At 38.3% G+C, this 19,727-nt stretch overlaps 1 pseudogene; it reads left to right on the top strand.

Moving 5' to 3' along the window:
• The first annotated feature begins 542 nt into the window (after positions 1-542).
• LOC132000364 (U4 spliceosomal RNA) lies at positions 543-708 on the top strand (annotated as a pseudogene).
• The last annotated feature ends 19,019 nt before the right edge of the window (positions 709-19,727 follow it).

Genomic DNA, 19,727 nt, shown 5'->3' with positions numbered 1-19,727 from the left:
ACACAAAAGTTAGTTTAAGATAGATCAGAGACACAATTACAAGAGCTAAAATTATAAATTTCTTAGAATAAAACATAGAGGGGCACCTGGATGGCTCTGTCAGTTAGGCATCCTTGATTTCAGCTCAGGTCTTGATTTCAGTGTCATAAGATTGAGCCCTATGTTGGGTTCCACACTGGCTGTGGAGCCTGCTTAAGAATCTCTCTCTCCCTCTGTGTCTGCCCCTCCGACCCCTCTCTCCCTCCCTCTAAAAAAAATGACAACGTGGGGTAAATCTCCATGACCTCAGATTTGGCAATGATTTCCTAGATATGATACCAAAGCACACATGACAAAAAAGAAAAATAAATAAATTGGGCTTCATCAAGATTATAAACCTTTGTGCCTCAAAGGATATCATCAAGAAACTGAAAAGACAAACCAAAAAATGGGGGAAAGTATTAGCAAATTCTGTATTTAATAAGGAACTTGTGTCAAATATATAAAGAACTCTTCAACAACTTAATAAGAAGAAAACCTAATTTTAAAATGGACGAATAATAAGCTTTGCGCAGTGGCAGTATCATAGCCAATGAGGTTTATCCGAGGCGTGATTATTGCTAATTAAAATGGATAAATAATATTAGTAAACATTTCTCTAAAGAAGACAAAATGATCCATAAACACATGAAAAGATGTGTTTATAGCTTTGTGGAATTGCAATTTGCATATGGAAATCCAAATCAAAACCACAGTGAAATACCACTTCAAAATATTAGCCATTAGGGAGGCACCTGGGTGGCTTAGTTAAGCGTCTGCCTTTGGCTCTGATGGTAATCTTGGGGTCCTGGGGATTGAGTCCCACATTGGGCCCCCTGCTTGGCCAGAAATCTGTTTGTCCCCCTGCTCCTCCCTCTGGCTTGTTCTCTCAAATAACATGGAGGACATAGGGAGATGGAGAGGAGAATGGAGTTGAGGGAAATTGGAAGGGGACTTGAACCATGAGAGACTATGGACTCTGAAAAACAATCTGAGGGTTTTGAAGAGTGGGGGCGGTGGTGGGAGGTTGGGGGAGCCAGGTGGTGGGTATTAAGTAGGGCATGTATTGCATGGAGCACTGGGTGTGGTGCAAAAACAATGAATTCTGTTACGCTGAAAAGAAATAAAAATAAATAAATTTTTAAAATAAATAAATAAATAAATAAAATCTTTTTTTTTTTGATAGCCATTAGGGGGCGCCTGGGTGCCTTGGTTGGCCATCAGACTCTCTTGGCTCAGGTCATGATCTCCCGCTTGGGGGATCCAGACCCAACCAAGACGCTGTGCTTAGCCAGAGTCTTTTTGGGTTTCTCTCTCCCTCTGCCCCTCCCCACTTAAATGGATGGATAAATCTTAAAAAGAGAAAAATAGTCAGTAGGATGACTGTCGGGGCACCTGCATGGCTCAGTCAGTTAATTGTCTGCCTTCCGTTAAGGTCATGATCAGGCATCCTGGGATCGAGTTCTGTGTTGGGCTCCCTGCTCAGCAATAGTCTGCTTCTCCTCTTCCTCTGCCCCTCTTCCCCGCTCATTCTCTTTCTCTCTCTCAAATAAATGAATAAAAATCTTTTTTTTTTAAAGGATGATTACAATGACTATAATTTTAGAAAGACATGATAAATGAGGATGCAGAGAAATTGCAAACTTCATTCATTATGCATGAGAACATAAAATGGTGCAGACACTTCAGAAAACAATCAGACAGTTCTTCCAAAGATCAAGCACAGAATTGTCACATGACCCACCAATCCTATCGCTGTGTATACACTCAAAAAAAATGAAAAATATATCCACAGGAAACTCGTACATAAATGCTTGTAGCAGCATTATATATAATAAGCAAAAAGCAGATGAAACCAAAATGTCCATTAACTGATGAATAGATAAATAAGCTGCTGCCTTTGGCTCAGGTCCTAATCCTAGAGTCCTGGGATCAAGTCCCGCATCGGGCTCCTTGCTCAGCACGGAGCCTGCTTCTCTCGCTGCCTCTGCCTGCAACTCTGCCAGCTTGTGTGTACTCTCTCTCTCTCTCTGACAAATAAATAAATAAAATCTTTTAAAAAATATATCCAGAATAAGAAAATCTATAGAGATGGAAAATAGATTAGTAGTTGCCTAGGATGGAGGTCCCTAGGGGGAAATGACAATAGGGTTTTTAGCAGTAATAAAAATGCTCTAAAACTGATCTTGGTGATGGTTACACGTAGTTGCACTACTAAGAACCACTTTATTCTTCATTTTATTTTATTGTTTAAAGATTTTGTTTATTAGAGAGAGAGAGAATGAGCAAGAGAGAGAGAAGGGGGGCAGACGGAGTGGGAGAAACAGACTCCCCTTGGGACTTTGATCCCAAGACTCTGGGATCATGAACTGAGCCAAAGGGAGATGCTTAACCGACTAAGCCACCAAGGTACCCCAACTATTTACTTTAAATAGGAGAATTATATGTTAATTACTTCTCCATAAAGCTGTTTCATATATATTTTATTTTGAGGTCCATCCCTAGAGATTACCATTTAATTGTATTGGAACATCAGGATTTTTAAAAATTTCTCAGGTGACCCAAATGTGCAGCAAAGCTTGAGAACCACGGATGTGAAATAATCATGGTTAGTAACTTACTGAGATTGGTTTAGGTTTGGGCATATATACAACTCTTGACAATGAGATATAAGAAGTTGGCTTGGATTTCTTGGAAAGCTACCTATGAGAGTTAAAGGAGAAGAAACCTCCTTTTTTTAATATTATGTCTGGAACTGCAGCAGCTGTCTTGTAACCATGAAAGGAGTTAATTGAAGGACAAATCTGACATACTAAGGATGGCAGAGAAGAAATATGTAAAAGTAACTGGGACCTGATTACAAAATTCAGCTCCTGAATTATATTGTCTCTATGTCATTTATTTCTGCTCTAATATTTATTATTTCCTTCCTTCTGCTGGATTTTTTTTTAAGATTTTATTTATTTATTTGACAGAGAGAGATCACAGGTAGGCAGAGAGGCAAGCAGAGAGAGAGGAGGAAGCAGGCTCCCTACTGAGCAGGGAGCCTGATGCGGGACTCGATCCCAGGACCCTGGGATCATGACCTGAGCCGAAGGCAGAGGCATTAACCCACAGAGCCACCCAGGCACCCCTGGATTTTGGCTTTTCTTGCTCTTCTTTTTCTCACTCCTTTAGGTGAAAAGTTAGATTGTTTATTTGAGATTTCTCCTGCTTCTTCAGATAGGCCTGTATTGCTATAAACTTCCCTCTTAGAACAGCTTTTGCTGCATCCCAAAGGTTTTGGACCATTGTATTTTCATTTTCATTTGTTTCCCTGTAATTTTTTATTTCTACTTTGATTCCTTGGTTGACCAATTCACTGTTTAGTAACATGTTATTTAACCATCATGTATTTGTGGTATTTCCAGATTTTGTGTGTATGTGTGTGTGGTTGATTTCCAGTTTCATAGCATTGTGGTCAGAAAAAATGCATGGTATGACTTCAGTCTTTTTTAATTTACTGATACTTGTTTTGTGGCCTAATATGTGATCTTTTCTGGAGAATGTTCCATGTGCACTTGAAAAGAATGTGTTTTCTGATTTAGGGGAATGTTCTGAATATATCTGCTAAATCAATCTGGTTAAGTGCATCCATCAAAGCTACTGTTTGCTTATTGATTTCCTATTTGGATGATCTGTCCTTTGATGTAAAGTGGGGTGTTACAGTCCCCTCTGTTATTGTATTACTATCAATTAGTTCCTTTGTTTGTTATTAACTATTTTATGTATTTGGGTGCTCCCATGTTGTTTGTTTAAATATGTATAATTGTTATGTGCTCTTGTTGGATTGTTCCCTTTATTATTATATAGGATCCTTCTTTGTCTCTTGTTATAGTCTTTGTTTTAAAGTCTATTTTGTCTGCTGTAAATATTGCTATTCTGGCTTTATTTTGACATCAATTTGCTTGATAAATGTTTCTCCATCCCCTCACTTTTAATCTACAGGAGTCTTTAGGTCTGAAATGAGTCTCTTGTTAGGTAGCATATAGCTGCATCTTTTTTTTATCCACTCTATCACCCTATGACTTTTGATTGGAGTGTTTAGTCCATTACATTCAAAGTCATTACTGACAGATAATGTGTTCATTGTCATTTCATTACTGTGAAACAGTATGAAATGCAACCACTTCATATTGTGTGGTTGATGTTGTTTTTAAGATTTTATTTATTTATTTGACAGAGAGAGCACAAGCAGGGAGAGCAGCAGGCAGGGGGAGAGGGAGAAGCAGACTCCTTCCAGAGCAGGGAACCCAGTATGGGGCTGGATCCCCGGACCCTGAGATCACAGCATGAACCAAAGGCAGATGCTTAACTGACTGAGCCTCCCCTGTTATTTACTCCTCTCCCCTTCCACCATGTTTTAGGTATATGGTGTTATATTTTAACATTCAATGGACAGTTGGGCTCTTTCCACAGTTTGGCTATTGTGGACATTTCTGCTATGAACACTGGGGAAAGAATCCCTTTTAATATTTCTTGTAGGGGGGCGCCTGGGTGGCTCAGTGGGTTAAGCCGCTGCCTTCAGCTCAGGTCATGATCTCAGGGTCCTGGGATCGAGTCCCGCATCAGGCTCTCTGCTCAGCAGGGAGCCTGCTTCCCTCTCTCTCTCTCTCTCTCTCTGCCTGCCTTTCCATCTACTTGTGATTTCTCTCTGTCAAATAAATAAATAAAATCTTAAAAAAAATATTTCTTGTAGGGTTAGGTTAGTGCTCATGAACTCCTTTAATTTTTGTTGGTATGAGACACTCCTATTCTGAATGATAACCTTGCTGGGTATTCTTGGCTGCAGATTTTTCCTTTCAGCACATGCCACTCCTGTCTGGCCTACAAAGCTTCTGATGCAAAAATATGCTTATGTCCTTATGGGATTTCCTTTGTATATAACTGTCTTCTCTTGCTGCTTTAAAATTTTTTTCTTTATTACTACTTTTTGCCATTTTAAACACTTTATGTGTCTTGGTGTGGACCTTCTAGGGGTGAATTTGGGGGAGGAATCTCTGTGCATTCTGGATCTTGTTATCTGTTTCCTTCCCCAAATTAGGAAGTTTTCAGCTATTATTTCTTCAAATAAACTTTCTGTCCCCCTTTCTCTCTCTCCTTTTGGGATCACTATAATGTGAATAACTTTCCACTTGATGGAATCACTGAAAAGACTATTTTCAATTCACATAATTTTTTTTCCCTTTCATTTGCACAGTTTGGTTCTTTCCATTACTCTGTCTCCAGGTCATTAATTCATTCCTCTGCTTCCTCTAGCCTGTTATTTTGTTCCATCAAATGTACTTTCAATTTTATTTATTTTGTTCTTGATGTCTGATTGGTTCTTTCTTCTCTTTTTGTTAAGTCTCATAGATGTTCTCCACTCATTTCTCACATCCAGTGAGTATCTTTATGATCATTACTTTAAAGATTTTTTTTTAAAGATTTTATTTATTTATTTGAGAGAGAGAGGAGGGGCAGAGGGAGAGAAGGAATCTCAAGCAGACTTTGTGCTGAGCACGAACACAACACGGGGCTCAACTTCACAACCCCGAGATCATAACCTGCACCAAAAACAAGAGTAGGATGGTTAACTGACTGAGCCACCCAGGTGTCCTTTCATGATCCTTACTTTAAATTCTCTGTCAGGCACATTATATTCGTTTTTGCTTAAGTCTTTTGTTGTGGTTTGGTCCTGACCTTTCATTTGGGACATATTTATCTGTCTCTTCATTTTTTCTAACCCTCTGTGTCTATTTTTGTGTGTTAGAAAGTCAGTTACATCTCTTGCTCTTGAGAGTAACGGGCTTATGAAGATAAGGTCCTATAGTGCCTTGCAGTGAAGTGGCACCTGTTTCCCTGGGCCTGGTGCTTCAGAGAATATCTCCTATGTGTGTGTTGTATATACTCTGCTTTTAAGTCTTAGCATCATTCTCCTCCTTTCCAGTTGTTTGCAAAGGTTCTCTTTGCTTGTTGTGGGGAATGTTTTGTCCCTAGCAGGAGTAGGGCACTTTTTAACAAAGTGTGTGCTGGTCTGCCTGTGAAATGAGACATGCCACTGCATCCTTAACTGAGGTCCCACAAAACACATGGGTTTGGAGTTAAGGTGTTATTTATTCACATGCTAGTTTGTAAAAATTCCTGAATGCAATAATTATTTCTCCTTTATTAAGCTACCTATTTATTTTTTCTTTTTTCTCCCTATCTTGATTTTATCTTGGGGGCTATTGGTTTCTGTCAGTTTTTTTTTTTTCCTTTGTTTCTTGCTATTTTGTGCCTATATGCTTCAGAGGTATTTTCTTTCCAGTGTGGGAAGTAGTCATACACAGTACCTATCTGGAGATAGTAATATTTTAAGATGTTCCTTTAAATCTATAATGTTTATGGAAGTAAAATCCAGGGTATTTTCTTGTCCTTGGTATCTGTGAGTGACCATTCATCCAGGGTAATCAAAGGTCTGAAAGTTTCTCAATTCTTTTTGGTGTTGTTAATGAGATAACAAACTTGCTTGAAGGGTTACTCTAAGTATAGACTGACTTCAACCCACTCAACATGTACCCTCCAAGGTGTTGGCTCCTAGTTAAAAAAATATCCTCTAAATGGAGACCATGCTTGCTAAGGGCTATTCTGAAATTCATAGTATGGATTTGAGCCCAAAGTCTAAAACCTCAGAACTATAAGCAGGAACCAAACTGGAATGAGTTACTGTATTAACCCTGAAGGTGAACATGGAGTAAAACAGGACTCGTGGAGGCTCTGGAAATGACATGTGCCCCCCTTCTCTAGGAAGATTGCACAGCAACCTCCCTGAGTCTTCCTGACACTAATGGCTATTGTCTACTCAAAAGATCAAATCAAATAGAATTTCCCTTAGGAAGAAAATATTGATTTTACACTATGTGATACTTCCTTTTTATTTTTTCCCTCCATCCCCAAAATAGAGGCTTTTTTTGTAGTTGTTTCCTATCTCTGTTTGTTGACTCCTAAACCTTCTCGTACCTGTCAGGCTAGCTGATCAACAAACATCTATGTATGTGGTCCTATGCTGGGAGGAATGCCAAGAATTCAAGGAGTTGGAAACCCTTCTGATGGGGGGGAGAGGGGCAAACTTGCAGGGAAAGGGGGGAAATGGTTCTTCCCAGAAACCTAGCAAAGCTTAATTACAATGTCACAATTCAGGTTGCCCTCCCACTCCATGGTTCTTAACCCTGATTGCATATTAGAATCATCTGAGAAGCTTCCCACTTCCAGACAACTGAGTCAGACTCTTTGGAGTTTGAAGTCCCCAGGATGGTCATTTTATTAAAGTTCTCCAAGTGATTCCAGTGTGCAGACAGAGTTAAGAATCCCAGCCTTACATTTAAGAATGTAAGTTCATATGCATGCTATGACTGTGTCTACTGCCTAAATAGAAATCATTGATCAGCCTAAGAAGCTCATGGAGAGATTTTCATTCTCTTTGTTTCTCACCATATAAAAATACTACCCAAACCAACACTGCTCAGCACGACACCACTGGCTGATGCAGCACATTCCTGACAACCATTACCCCGAGGTCCCTGTGAATCACTACACAGGTTTTTTTAGTTAGCCCTATTCTCCTCCCACATGGGAGTAGGAAGTAGCTGTCTCCATTGCAATAAGCAGCAGACTAGGTAGGACACAGAAGACTTGGATTCTAATCTCATTTTTCCCCTAACTAGTTGTAAGGCACAAGGCAGATCATTTTAATATCTCTGAGAGCTTAAAAAATGGGATGACTTCACTGTCTGGTCTATTTCACAGACTTTCATGAATATCAAATAAAATGTGAAAACAATCATAAACGATAAATTGCCATGTCACGATAACAACGTGACTATGCTTAAGATCCCCTGGGACAAAGCAGAGTTCCTTCTTCCCTTATTTTCTCTAGGTAGTTTAGTTCACAATGCAGTGTCGCCTTTACTTTTAAGGGAGAGCATGTAGAAAAAGAGGTGGAGAAAGAGGGCCACATGTATAAAAAGGCATTTTTGCATAGTTTAGGAAAGAATACCATGTACCCATTGAGAAAATGAGATTGTTCTTTATGACACACACAGAGTGATGTTAATGATACATTGTTAGGTAAAAAACTAAGTTGCAATACAGTACTAGGGTATGCAAAATTTATATAATAATAAGTTTGTTAGTGCATGAACCATGTCTAGAAGTATACATTCCAATCTGTCAACACCAGGATCTTTTGAGAGGGAGACTTTTATTTTTTCTTTGTTTATTTCTGTTATATTTGAAGAGTTTGGTGATGAGTGTATTTCAATTTCATAATCTTCAAATACATACTGAAATGCAAATCAAGGGGAAAGAGAGGTGGTGAGGGTTTAACAGCCTAAGGTTAGTAAAGAGTCAGAGAAAAATGTAATTGCCTTAAAGTTGTGCTCATGCTTGTATCCAGACAAAGCATGTTCCAAAATTGTCCAATTCTCACAGTCCTTTAAATCAACAACTTTAAGAATTCGCAGAGAAGATAAGTGGTGGCAGAGGCTGAAAATGGTCAAGAGTTTTGCTTTTCAAGAAGGAGGAAAGTATACATTCTGGAAATCACAAACTACAAAGCTTGAGACTAATCAGGAAAAATCTAGAATGGATTATTAAACAATTGGTGAACATTTAAAAGGGCTAAGGGCTATTCTGATCATCAGCTGACATGGATTCACTAGGAACAAACCAAGACAAAATAACGCATTTCTTTTTGGTAGATTAAAGAGATTATCATAGTAGCTCAGGGGAATATCGCAGACTTAGTATATCTTGATTTCAGCAAAGCTTTTCACAAAATATCTTACATCATTTTGGAAAATATGTGAAATGCAAATTATTAAGTAATTCATAGCTAGTTAAATATCATATCCATATATTGGGGCATATGTATCCAAGAGGGTGCTGGTCTTTGGTCCCATTTTCTTTTGCATTTTTATCAACAAAATAGACATTGATGACACAAAGATGGGAGAACTAGTTCACTAGTTAAACCTATATTCAAGATATTCTTAGTTTATTTGAATGTCAAGCTGAGACATTTATTTGAATGTCAAGCTGTTATAGGATGAGAAATCTCCATTCCATGTAAGTAAGACTTCTTAACTACTTAACTTCTTAATTTCTTAACTACAGTTGTCCAACAATGGATTAGGCATGGGTTTTCAGTTAAAAAAAATCAGGAGGGTGAGGGAGATGGGCCTATCAAATGTTCTGCAAATGCAAAATTGTGTGATTCCAACTAGAAAATTAATAACAGACACTAAGTACCAACAGACTGCAAAGATAATGAAAGACAATATAGGGCATAATGTTTGTTTTCATAGACAAAATAAATCTTGAATGGAACCCTGAGGAATCAGTAAATGGGTATTGATACATGGAACAGGGTATGTCATTCCAGGATGTCATAAAGCATAGAAGCAAGACTAACATGGCATTTTCCAGAATTGTGAAATGACTGACCTGGCTGTGGCTTTGATGAATAAGAGAAAATAAGGCTGGGACTAGATAGAGAAGATCTGAAACCAGGCAAGAAGTTTATTCTTTGTACAATGGAGAAGGGATCAGTCAGGCTCTGCTTTCAAGCATCAGAAACCAAATCAGACAAACTTCAAAGAGGAGTTTACTGGGAAAATATCAAGAGCTCACAGAATCAATGGGAAGGTTTGGAAACATTAGAAAGCAAAGTAACCTCCGAGGGCTAAAAAGCAGGAACCAGAGGAGTGGCCTTGAGACAGGCCATGTTAGAGTAAATGAATACATAATAATGTTCGATCTCTTTATCACACTATTAAGGATTCAAATAGATGGATGGAGGGCTCCTGGGTGGCTCAGTCACTTAAATGGCTGCCTTTGGCTCAGATTATGATCCCAGGGTCCTGGGTTCGAACCCTGCATCAGGCTCCTGGCTTGGCAGGGAGCCTGCTTCTTCCTCTCCCTCTGCCCTTCCTGCTTGGTCTCTCTCTAATAAATAAACAAAAAGCTTTAAAAAAAGAAACCAAATAGATGGGTAGAGAGTTTCAAAGTCCTAGCTTGGGTTACATGCACTTCTCATTGCTGAGGAAGGTGAGTACTGAATTAAGACAATAAAGACAATAAAATCTCACTACTGGCACCATTGGCAGCTTTGAGCAAAGTAGGAATGCGTTGAAAATAGTGCTATCGGGAGATTTGGCAATTTGCAAATGGACTAGAGGAATGGAAACCAAAAAATGGGGGGTGGAGGCTAAATAGGTGGAGCACAGAGGATTTTTAAAGCAGTGAAACTGCTCCACATGATACTATAATGATGAATACATGTCATTGTACGTTCATCCAAACCTCTGGAATATACACCATCAAGAGTGAACTCTAATGTGAACTATGAACCTTGAGGGGTTATGATGTGTTGGTGTAGGTTCATCAGTTTTAACAAATGTATGACCCTGGTTGGGGATGTTGATAATGTGAGAGGCTATGTATGAGTGGAGGCAGGGAGTATACAAGAAGTCTCAATACATTCCTCTCAATTTTGCTGTGAACCTGAAACTGCTGTTAATAAATAGTCTTTTTATTTAAAAAAGAAAGAAAGAAAGTGAAGGCAGATAGTGAGTTCTCTAGGGTTAGAGGCTGGCGTTGAGAATAAGATAACAGTGATGTTAAAAATAAAAACAGTAAGTCTTACTAGCTACCTAGATGTTCAGGACAGGAGAGGTACGTGTTGAAAATAAGAGGAATGGAGGACTGGAGGAATGATGAGGCTTGAGACTGGAGGAATAATGGTGGTAGATGTAAGAAAACCTGGAAAGACAGCAGTAACTAGGGTGGAGGTGAAGATAATGCTCATGGTGTTGAGTTTTGCTGACAGTGAAAATGTGCAGTAGGAAGTAAGAAAACAGGGTATCCAAGAGGACTTGTTTGGAGATACAGTTGTAGGACGATTTGGCATAAGAAGATAATTTAAGTCAAATGAAGCTATCTTAAAAATATGCAAAATGGTGAACAGAAAGAGTGACAATCCTCTCTCTAAAATGTGAGAAAAAAAAGAAAAAAAGAAACAGTGAACCCCCGCTCCAAAAAAAAAGGAATCCGTAGAAAAGGTTCTGGGAATTTAGAATGAGAACTTTAACTTTTTACCATGAGCAGTATTACATTTTTCCATTTTTATTCCTTATTCCATTTTCTTCCTCGACCCCAAACAGTCTAATTATATGTCTGTATGCATGCATATATTCCTGTAATATATGCTTTGTTTACATTTGTGTGTTTGTGACATTTGTGTGTTTGAATGTAAGTAAGTGGCATTTGATGAAGAAATCATTGTGTTATTTCTTCACTCACCACGTCATGTTGCTCTAGGGACAGGAAAGCCAAATTGCTCTTAGAAATAGCTAAAAAGCTCACATTTCTATCAGCAGATTATGGGAGCTCCCATTTCTACACATTTCTGCCAATAGTTAGTAATATCTAATTTTTTGGTGTCTATAAAGTTGTAACTTGTTGATCAAAGTTAATTTTTTTTCCTAATGAGTTTGAATATCTCTTAAGATTTCAAGTTTCTCCTTTAATAAACTGCTTGATTGTATCCTTTCCTTATTTTTTTCTAAGTTTGTTTGTATTTGTTGATTTCCATTGGTAATGTTTATGTTCCAGGGCTGTGTATTTCAAAATAGTAGCTACTAGCCATTGACCATTTACTATTCAGACATGAGCTATTGGGTACATGAAGTATGGCTAGTCCAAATTGACATGTACTGTAAGTGTAAAATACACACCAAATTTCCAAGAGTCAATACAAAAACAATGTAAATTATCTCATTACTAATTTTTATATTGATTGTGTGTTAAAGTTGTAATATTTTAGATACATTGTGTTAAATTAATTTTATGTTTATTTTTACTTTTTATAACATGGCTATTAGAAAATTTAAAGTTGGGGCGCCTGGGTGGCTCAGTGGGTTAAAGCCTCTGCCTTCGGCTCTGGTCATGATCCCGGGGTCCTGGGATTGAGCCCCACATTGAGATCTCTGCTCAGGAGGGAGCCTGCTTCCTCCTCTCTCTCTCTGCCTGCCTCTCTGCCTACTTGTGATCTCTGTCAAATAAATAAATAAAATCTTTGAAAAAAAGAAAAGAAAATTTGAAGTTATATAAGTGGCTGGCATCTGTGGCTTGCATTGTAATATGTTGGACATAATGTTCTAGATACTCTTAGTTGGTTTTAGATTTTTTCTTTTTAATTTGATAGACAGAGACCACAAGTAGTCAGAGCGGCAGGCAGGGAGAGAGGAGGAAGCAGGCTCCCTGCTGAGCAGAGAGCCAGATGCGGGGCTCGATTCCAGAACCCTGAGACCATGACCCGAGCTGAAGGGAGAGGCTTTAACCCACTGAGCCACCCAGGTGCCCCCTTAGTTGTTTTTAGATGCTGAAATATCTTCTCTTACTCTGTCTTCCATCTCAAGTTCATTTACTGTCTTTCATGAAATCCATCCTCTTTTCTCTGGACCGCCACCAAATTACACACTCTGGGGGAGGCATTCACATCAGGATCTTTACTATGTAAATGGACCCCTGGAGTTCTGCAGTGGATAACATGTGTAGTCATACATAGCCCTGATGTTCTTTTTGAATTGCACTTTGTGTCTCTTGTTTAAGAACTCCTTCCCCACAATCTGATCACAATGATATTTTCTTTGTATTATTTGTATAATTTAAAAAGAAACATAATATGGTGTTGTATCATAAAGAAGCCATTAAAGAGAGTGGTTTATAAGGCCAAAAATATGCAGAGTTCAGCCAAAAAGGATGACGGTAGAGGAAATAATTATGTTGGATTTTATGATTTTGACAGCAGTGTTATCTTTCTAATTATGTTTTGTATAGGCAGGTGTTAAAATTTGCATTCCAAAGAGCATGTTAACAGATGGTAGGGAAGGCAGGCCACAAGCATGCTGAATGACAGGCTACTTCCAGTTTTTAGTCTAAATATCTACTGAAGTTAATTGTCACAATAAACAAATAAGCTTGATATGGATCATAAAGACTTGGTTGTAATTATGAAGCTTATAAGATAATGGTTGGATTTCCACTTATATCATTCTGAAACATCATTTGGGGCACATTACTTGCTTACTCTGGAAAGTGAACATGTCTCCATTCCCTGTCAGATCAAAAACCAAGCTACTCAAATCTGTCAGTAGAAACACCTATAAACTGGCCCCATCCTGTTTCCCATGTTTTATCTCCCAAACAGATTGTATATTTGACACAGGTGGTACCATGTCTTACACTCATACTTCCTCATCAACAACCTGGGAGATGTCATGGTTAAAAACTGCAGCATCCGGCAAATAGGACACTATGTTTCTTAAGTCAACTAAAATTCACTGAACTATGTGAGTAAATGCTTTGTGCTTAGCATGAAATGGCAAAATTTATTTGAGCAACTGTTTTCACCTTGAAGTAACTCACCTGACCCCATACAAAGAAAAATGCTAATGGCAGAAGCAAGTCGAAAATAACATGTTCAAAATGAGATATCAAATGATAAGGTATTGAAAGGTTGAGGTCAACCTCAGAACTGCTAATATGCCCATTACAACCACAGAAATACAGGTTTACAGTAATAAGATTATAGTCTTCTTTAAACCCTTTAATTCAAGAGAAAGGCTGAAAGGTTACAAAAATGCCAAAGGTAGTGAGGATAGACTCACATCAGACCAAGTTTAGGATGTTTAGGGATTGAGGTCATTTATTCTTGATTAATACTGGGAATTCCATCTCACTTTAGGTATTAGCGCTTACTGGAATTTGTAACAGTGAAGTCCAAATTAAAAGCTGACTCTTCTTTTTACTCAGCCCCCAGCTATAGTCTTAATTATGATTGTGTGAATGTATAATTTTCATTTTGAAGGGTTTATGATACTTGTGGTACAAGTCTGGGCATTATGTTAAGAAAACCAAATGTTTTTGATCTGTCTCATGACAGTTATAACTTCAGTGTCTACAGAAAAAAATGTGCAGAGACAAGAATTTGTCTATCAATATTATACCTGACATTGAATAGAAATGCATTTCCCAAAGCAAAATTAAAAGTTATGCATTTTTAAATATTGAGCTGTGATTTTTTTCCCCCAAGTTCAGTGATAGTTCTCCAGGTCCACTCTTCCTTCTGGATTCATTCTTTTTTTTTTTTTTTTTTTCAAGATTTTATTTATTTTTTTGAGAAAGAGAATTAGAGAGAAAGAGAGAGAGCCTGAGAGGGAGGAGTGTCTGAGGAGGGAGAAGCTGACTCCCTGCTGAGCAGGGAGACCAATGCAGGACTGGATCCTGGAACTCCAGGATCATGACCTGAGCTGAAAGTAGTCGCTTAACCAACTGAGCCACCCAGGCACCCTTCTGGATTCATTCTTCTTGCTAAAATACGTTTTCTGATTTTTTTTTTCATCAAGTATCTATGGATAATAAATCATCTTAGTATTTGTATATCTGAAAAAGTCTTTTGCCTTACTCTTCAATGATATTCATGGTATAGACTTTTATTTTGATAATCACTCAAAACAAAAGTATATACATTCACACAGCCATAATGAAGCCTCATCACATTGAAGATACTATTCTGTTTTCTGGCATTTATATTTGCTGATAAGGAATCCAATTGGTTTTCCTCTCTAGTCAATCTTCTGTTAGTTTTAAAAGACTTTTTCAGTGATATTCTCCCATTTCACTAGGCGATAATTAGGTCTTAATTTTTAAAAATGTAACTCAAACATAAATATATTCTTTATGGATTTTATATTTTTTGTCTGAGAGTTTCTCTTTAGATAGAAACATATGGTGTCCCATGAGCAGCAGGGTATTGGAAGCTTTGTATGAGATGGTTTCATTGTTACTTATTTCTGAGCTCTATGGGTTTCACACATTTTTTTAAAATTTTTTATTTTCAGCACAACAATATTCATTATTTTTGCACCATACCCAGTGCTCCATGCAATCCGTGCCCTCTATAATACCCACCACCTGGTACCCCGACCTCCCACCCCCCGCCCCTTCAAAACCCTCAGATTGTTTTTCAGAGTCCATAGTCTCTCATGGTTCACCTCCCCTTCCAATTTCCCCCAACTCCCTTCTCCTCTCTATCTCCCCATGTCCTCCATGCTATTTGTTATGCTCCACAAATAAGTGAAACCATATGATAATTGACTCTCTCTGCTTGACTTATTTCACTCAGCCTAATCTCTTCCAGTCCCGTCCATGTTGCTACAAAAGTTGGGTATTCGTCCTTTCTGATGGAGGCATAATACTCCATAGTGTATATGGACCACATCTTCCTTATCCATTCGTCCATTGAAGGGCATCTTGGTTCTTTCCACAGTTTGGCAACCGTGGCCATTGCTGCTATAAACATTGGGGTACAGCTGGCCCTTCTTTTCACTACATCTGTATCTTTGGGGTAAATACCCAGTAGTGCAATGGCAGGGTCATAGGGAAGCTCTATTTTTAATTTCTTGAGGAATCTCCACACTGTTCTCCAAAGAGGCTGCACCAACTTGCATTCCCACCAACAGTGTAAGAGGGTTCCCCTTTCTCCGCATCCCCTCCAACACATGTTGTTTCCTGTCTTGCTAATTTTGGCCATTCTAACTGGTGTAAGGTGATATCTCAATGTGGTTTTAATTTGAATCTCCCTGAGGGCTAGTGATGATGAACATTTTTTCATGTGTCTGATAGCCATTTGTATGTCTTCATTGGAGAAGTGTCTGTCCATATCTTCTGCCCATTTTTTGATATGATTACCTGTTTTGTGTGTGTTGAGTTTGAGGAGTTCTTTATAGATCTTGGATATCAACCTTTTGTCTCTACTGTCATTTGCAAATACCTTCTCGCATTCCGTGGGTTGCCTCTTTGTTTTCTTGACTGTTTCCTTGGCTGTGCAGAAGCTTTTGATTTTGATGAAGTCCCAAAAGTTCATCTTCACTTTTGTTTCCACATTTTTATATTTGTTTCTTGGCTTGAGACCGTCCTCGTTTAGCATAACTCCCACTCTGAGTAGTCCCTGAGGTCTCCTTCACTTGCATGTCATCCTATTTCTATCCATGACAAATTGGCTCACATTTGCAATGACTCTCCGCCACTGGGCTTTCCTGATCCCCACTCTTGGACAGCGTAATAATATCACAGCTCCCTGCAGGCCCAGCACCTCGGGCCCCATACCTAGATTTGTCCAACCCAAAGGCAAAGGTCAGTTTGTTTCTTCTTTAGAATGGCAAGGCTTCAGCTCCTTTTCCCTACTATGTACGTTTCTGGAGGAGCTTTTTTCCCTTGCTTTTGAGCTTGGCTATATAGATTCCTCAAATTAGTATGTTTTTTAATCCAGCATTTCTGTGTAGGAAGTAGGGCAAAAAAGATTCTATTCAGTTCACCATCTTTGCTAAATCTTTCCACATTACCTTTTCCACTATGGTATAGATAATCTTGAGAAACCATAGAGTAGATCCAAGAACAAATGTTAACTGGGACTTTCTCTCTGTCTGCCTTAGCTATCAAAGCCATCAAAATAAAACTGGAAGACTTTTCCTTTACAGAACCACCATAAAATCTGAAGACATCTTATTAAAAGTGACAGCTATATGATAGTAGAAGCATTCAAAGCATTTTTTTTTTTGCAAGTATAGATGTGTTCAAGTGCAAAATGTGTCTAAGGAGCAAAAAATTTCTGAGATCAATCATTTCATTCTGATTAGTTGTTAGTTAAGACCAAAATAGAAGAGAATAAAAGCTAATCCTCACATCAAAATTAATGCAATGAAGAGTAGTCTTTTGTTGAAGCACTGATGAGATCATGTCTAGTCCAAGCAGAAGCCTGTCAATCTCATACTGTGGTTTATGTTTAATCAGGTCGTTGTTTTCAAGTGCACAAATAATAGAATTCAATCTAAGATTTACACATTGCTGACTCAAATTTCATTAACTTGCAGCTTTGATGTTGTGTCTGCTTGTCCATGGAGCATGTGGATGTACACTCTACATAAAGTTGATCAGAAATTTTCTTGGAGTGCCTGGGTGGCTCGGTCATTGGGCATCTGCCTTCAGCTCAGGTCATGATCCCAAAGTCCTGGGATCAGTCTCTGCAACAGACTCCCTGCTCGGCGGGAAGCCTGCTTCTCCCTCTCCCACTCTCTCTGCTTGTGTTCCCTCTCTCACTGTGTCTCTGTCAAAGAAATGAATAAAACCCTTTTTAAAAAATTTCTTGACGATATGTATAAATCAAAGAAATACAAACTAAGAAGGTTTTTTTTTAATGTGTTTTTTTTCCAAATAATATTAACTAATATTATTGAGTGCTTACAACATGCCAGGTGCTATACTCTGTAGAAGGCTTTGGTGTACAATTGTATACCTATAAAATTGCACAAAGAAATTAACACATGAGACTAATAAAGTCTATATTCAAATCTTGTTAATAAATTCCTACACCTCTTTTGGAAAGTAATATGGCAACATAGGTAGCAAAAAGCATAATGTTTATTTTTTGAAATCATTAAGAACACTTCTGAGAGTATGCTATGGAAATAATTTAACAAAAGTTTATAACTATGTGCATAAAACTGTTTGTATATAATAATAAACAATCAGAAACAAGTTATGAGTTACACTCTTTTAAGTTTCAAGCCATGTTAAGTAATGGTGGGTTTTTGTTTTTGTTTTTTTTAGATTTCATTTATTTATTTGAGAGAGAGAGATCACAAGCAGGCAGAGAGGCAGACAGAGAGAGAGAGGAGGAAGCAGGCTCCCCACCAAGCAGAGAGCCCGATGCAAGACTCCATCCCAGGACCCTGAGATCACGACCTGAGCCGAAGGCAAAGACTTAACCGTTAACACTGAACCACCCAGGCGCCCTAACGGTGGTTTACTGAGAGTTAACAACATGGCTTATAGGAACAGCACACAGTTACAAAACTGGAAGTTCTTAAAATATAAAACATTTAGTTATATTGCCTTCATCAGCACACCATTAACCTCTCAATACTCGGGTACTCTGCTTTTAAGGAGACTTGGATACTATGTAACTCTATTTCTGCTATTCCCACTACTACTGCACTATATCTGTGAGTTCTCAAATTCAAATGCCCTCAGAAAGACTATCTGATTGTTTTGGATATTCACTATGCAATACTGGGGGTCTTTGTTGGGTAGAGCTTTTACAAAAGTCTATACCATAGACCTCTGACCAGGGTCCAGTATCATAGTCCCGATCCTATTAGGAGTAGTAAGGTTAGTAAGGTCGTATGATACACTTTTTTCCTTTAATCTTGAAGTTACATTATTTTTGTAAAAGATAAAATAAAAAGTTTCTTATGGAACATTACTTAGTTATATACCTAATACAAGTTGCCCTTAATTGTTAATTTTAAAATAAAAGTATGATCATACTCTGTTCAGCATGATTCATATTTGTAGAGAGACTTCTGAAATTAGGAAAGGTCATAGCCTAGCAGAGAGAGACTTCATTATGTAACAATTACTGAGATTCTATAACAAGAAAATATAGGGCATTCATTTCTCATCTCACGGGCCTTAATAAATCTGTTCCTGATATGAATCCTCAAACTATAATTAGAGGAAAAGACAAACTCTTGTTAGATAGAAGAGAGAATGCTAAGCGAGATTTACTCGTACTGTATCAGAGTAAAATATGTCTAGAAAAGAACTGTCCATGTTATGGAAGGGCAAGATGAAAAGAAAATTTATGAAAAATATCAAGCATGAACAAGCTAAAAGAAAACACAAACCGAGTGTGCTCAGCAAAGAAAACAGTAATAAGCAGAGGATCGTGGCATGCCAAATGCGGTCTGGAAAACATAAAGAACAGAAAAGGTGCAAGAGTTCTCTGTGCTGGCATGTTTATGATAAGATAAGAACTTATTATAAAATGAAATAACAAACAAAATGAGATCTGTAAACAAGAATTTGTAAAACAAATTAAGAAAGTATCAGTCAGTATTCAATTACGAGCCAGAAACCATTAGTTATTCTAACCAAAGGAGTTAAAGAATTATTAACTAATTACTGAAATGTTAAAAAAGAAAAGGAGAACACAGAGATTATATGTAAGATATATATTAGAACAAAATATAGATACAGATACGTAGATACGCATCCATTGCAAGAAGGAGTTTCCACCCCAGAGCTGGGGAATAGAGGGAAGAAGTTAGAATAATTAAAACTTAGAAGCTTTGAGAAGGGGCCCCAAGGAACTTAATACCAGACCTCTGAGAAGGGAGTGTTACCTAGCTGGTATTGGGATCTCTTAGTTCTCAGAGGGGCTCCATAGGACTGGGACCCAGAACTCTAAGAAGGGGTACTGGCCAGCTGGCCCTGGGGTCTCTGAGGGGCTGTGATGAGGCTGGTTCCACAATGTTAAACAAACTCTGATGATAAATGGTACTGTGTAACTGGCTAGGCTCTTCCTAGAGCAAAGTGACACACCAGGGTGGATAAATGAAGCAAGGGTACCATGAAAAAGAGCAAGAGGGGCGCCGGGGTGGTTCATCATTTAAGTGTCTGCCTTTGGCTCAGGTCATGATCCTGGGGTCCTAGGATTGAGCCCCAAATTGGGCTCCCTGCTCAGCAGAGTCTGCTTCTCCCACTCCCTCCCTATCACAAATAAATCAATAAAATCTTAAGAAGAA

Source organism: Mustela nigripes, chromosome 13 (assembly GCF_022355385.1).
Source record: "Mustela nigripes isolate SB6536 chromosome 13, MUSNIG.SB6536, whole genome shotgun sequence".
NCBI classification, from domain to species: domain Eukaryota; kingdom Metazoa; phylum Chordata; class Mammalia; order Carnivora; family Mustelidae; genus Mustela; species Mustela nigripes.
The sequence above is the reverse complement of the archived record's forward strand: the minus strand, read 5'-3'. Positions and strand labels throughout refer to the sequence as shown.